We start from the raw sequence: 3,556 nt of genomic DNA, 5'->3' as shown, positions 1-3,556 counted from the left end.
ATTGCCTTCATGACACTAAACATCCTAAAAAGTATGAAACTTTGGTAAGAACTATGCTGAAAATTAAAAGAATAAGTACAATTCATGCTCCACAAAATTGTATGATAACTCTATGTAATAATGTTATCATTTATTAAAGAAAATTATAGTGATAATAGAAGAAAAGAAAACCTACATATATTTTGTCTTTTATATCTTTAGCTTCGCTGATCATGGAAATGAGCAAACTTGTGTAGACAGAGCAACTAGCAACTAATATGATGGAGCAACTTCCTCAGGAGATCATCCTTCGCATACTATCCAACCTCCTTGTAACATCTTTGTTGCAGTCAATGTTGGTTTGCCGAGCCTAGCGAAGCTTAATACAATATCAGCATCTAGTTAGTAAGCATTTTTCACACATGGCTGAGAAAGGTCAAAGCTTCATCTTCCAAAGCAATTGGCCTAAGTCATCATATCAACTTTACTTTATAGATTTCTCTGACGATGGCGAAGGAAAGGTGATCTTAAAAAAACTTCCCAATTTCCCTATGCCTATGTATTTGTTAGATTCATGCAATGGCTTGCTATGCATGCATGATTCGCGAGGCATATACATTTGCAACCCTTTTACCGGGCTGTACGTAGAGCTCCCAAAATTGGTTAACTATCCAGCAAAGGTGGAACACATTGGATTCAGTTTTCACCAAACCACAAATGAATACAAGGTGGTACGGATAGTATTTCGAAGACAACTGAGTAGAAGAGGTGGCACCAATGTTGCTTCATCTACTTTAATACAATCTCAAGTCCATGTCCTAATCGTTGGTGATCCTGCTTGGAGAAATTTAGGAATGATACCTTATAATTTCACTCGACCAACGCCAAATGCTACGGTTAATGGGAGGCTTAATTAGCTTTCTAAGCCTAACAAATACACCATGGCTAGCTTGCTCATATCTTTTGACCTCGCAACAGAGCAATTTCAGGAGGTACCTAAGCGTGATTGTTGTGGTTTAGATAGGTGTTTGCACAATCTGATGGTTTTACGAGGTTGCCTTTCAGCTAGTGCATCTCATGATAATAAACAACTAGAGGTTTGGGTTATGAAGGAATATGGTGTGAAGGAGTCTTGGATCAAAGAATTCACCATTGGGACTTGCTTTCCCTAAACATTACAACCGGATGATCTCTTTCACTATAATAACACAATGGCTTGTTTCATATGTTAGAGTTTTATGCATTTTGAAAAATGGTGAAATCTTATTAGAGTATAAAAACCAAGTACTCATTCTGTATGATTTTCACCATGGAACATTCGAGGAGCTTACATTTCCAAAAAAGCCGCATTGGTTCAAAATAATTGTTCACGTTGGCTGCCTCAACTGGGTTGACACTCCTATATGACGGCCTTGGGGGATGTTGCTGTTGCTGGCTTTGCTAGGATGTGTTGGAGATTGATTCTATTCATATGGTTGGGAAAGCTGTTTTGGAAAGAAGGCAGGAAACAACTGAAGACTGAAGGAAGATGATAGGTGTTGGGTGCAAAATGGTTGTGTTTTAACTTTACTCTTTTTATTTTACTTGTACGCAAGTTAGTTATGTCGTTTTGGACTATTTTAAATTCTTTTGTTGATTGAAACACTGTCATTCAAGCGTTTCTTCTTTATCCTTTTGTTTGTAGCACGTTTTATATTTTGTTCTCTTAATCGTTGCTTGCATAAGACCTAATGCTTGGATTTCTATGCTAAACTTCCTAATTAATTGGTAGTATGAAAACGTCGAGGCTACATTTGAGAAGCCTAAGGTGGTTTTATTATTAGTGTCATATATAAGCTTGAAATGAAAAGTTTTTGGCAACTGAGTCAAATTTTCAGATTTCTTAACTCGATCATTTTTCCTTCTCTACTCGATCTTTCTTTCTTCTTTCTACTCTGTTCTTCATTCTTTGGTTCATTATTCTAGAAAATTCTTCTCTAGAATTACAACATGGTATCAAAGCAATTGTCTTGAGGGGCTTGTGAATCGTTTATTACTTGAAGCTTCATTCTCTTCTTCAAATCAGATGGTTATAGCTGGTTTTAGTGCTACAACTCCTCTAATCTTTTTTGGTGTGACTTATCCTTTCTAGGTAGTGAAGATGTGTTCCTGTATGAAAGCCTTTGATCTTTCAGGATGTTATGGAAAATGAAGAAGTTCCTGTGCAGAGGCATACTAATCCCACCATAGTTTAGACCAAACAACACAATGATGAAGTTACTAAAAAGTACAAGGCTCTCATTTGTTTGCAATCTACTATGTCAGAGTTAATTTTTGCTAAAATCATGAATTATGAAGATCCTAAGCTAGTGTGGGATAATTTAAAAGAAGAATACCAAGCTAGTGATAGAACCAGGGCTATACAAGGTCTGAATATTTTCAGGCAATTTGAACTTACGAGGATAAGGGAGGAAGAAAACAGTCAAGAATATACAAATAAGTTGTTGAAGTTGGTGAATCAACCTAGGCAGTTGGTATAAGAAGTCATTGATAAGAAAGTAGTGAACAAGAGTTTAGTTAGCATTCCAGAGAGATTTAAAGTTAAAATATCATCTCTAGAAGACTTAAAATATCTAACAAAGATTTCTATCAATGAATTGATTAGTGCCTTATCGGCTCAAGAGCAAATAAGGGCTTTCTAATGTGAAGAACCTGTTGAAAATGCTTTGGTTACTAAATCCAAAGGCTTATGGATCAAAGGTGGAAGTTCAAAGAAGCTTGAGAGCAAGGGTAGCAAGACTGCTGATGGAAAGCTGGGGAAAAACACTAATAAGTATCCCCTCTACACCCATTGCAAAAAGAAAAATCATACCATAAAATACTACTAGTAATGGCCAAATGTAAAGTGTAGGGCATACAACCAACTAGGTCATGTGGAAAGAGTATGTAAAGCAAAGAAATCTACTGAAGGGAAAATTGTTGTAGCTAAAGAAGCTGGTGAAGTTGAGGGGATGTTATTCATGGCTCAGACATATGGAGAAATAGTTGTTAGCAATACATGGTTGATTGACAGTGGGTGCTCCAATCATTTAATAAGTAATATGAGCTTATTCAGTGAGTTAGATAAGAGCTTTAGGGCTCGAGCGAAAATAAGAAATGGTGTTTATCTGAGTATACTTGGTATTGGCATTATGAGTGTTAATACAGCTTCTGGTATTAAGTTCATAAATGATTTGCACTATGTTGCTGAAGCTAATTAAAATCTGTTAAATATAGGGCAACTAGATGACCAAAACTATGTTATACTGTTCAAAGATAAGAAGTGTACCATTTTTTATCCTAATGGTGCTAAACTATTGACAATTAGAATATAGAATAAATGTTACCCCATGAATTTGCTGAAACCAAGCTTGAACGCATGTTACAATAGCTTTAATATGTCAAAAACTTGGCATAAAAGGCTTGATCATGTTAATTATGGGTCAATGAGCAAAATGTATTCTGATGAGCTTGTTGAAGGACTTCCTGAGATAGTTAAACCTTATAAACTATGTGGTGTCTGTCTGTGTGGCAAGTAATGCAGGTAACCATTCCCCAA

General features: G+C 36.0%; 1 pseudogene; it reads left to right on the top strand.

Annotated features, from left to right (window-relative positions):
* Window positions 1-257: 257 nt before the first annotated feature.
* Window positions 258-1,386, top strand: LOC18612410 (F-box protein At3g07870 pseudogene; annotated as a pseudogene).
* The last annotated feature ends 2,170 nt before the right edge of the window (window positions 1,387-3,556 follow it).

This window comes from Theobroma cacao, chromosome 1 (assembly GCF_053813885.1).
Source record: "Theobroma cacao isolate CCN51 chromosome 1, ASM5381388v1, whole genome shotgun sequence".
In the NCBI taxonomy this organism is placed as follows: domain Eukaryota; kingdom Viridiplantae; phylum Streptophyta; class Magnoliopsida; order Malvales; family Malvaceae; genus Theobroma; species Theobroma cacao.
The sequence above is the reverse complement of the archived record's forward strand: the minus strand, read 5'-3'. Positions and strand labels throughout refer to the sequence as shown.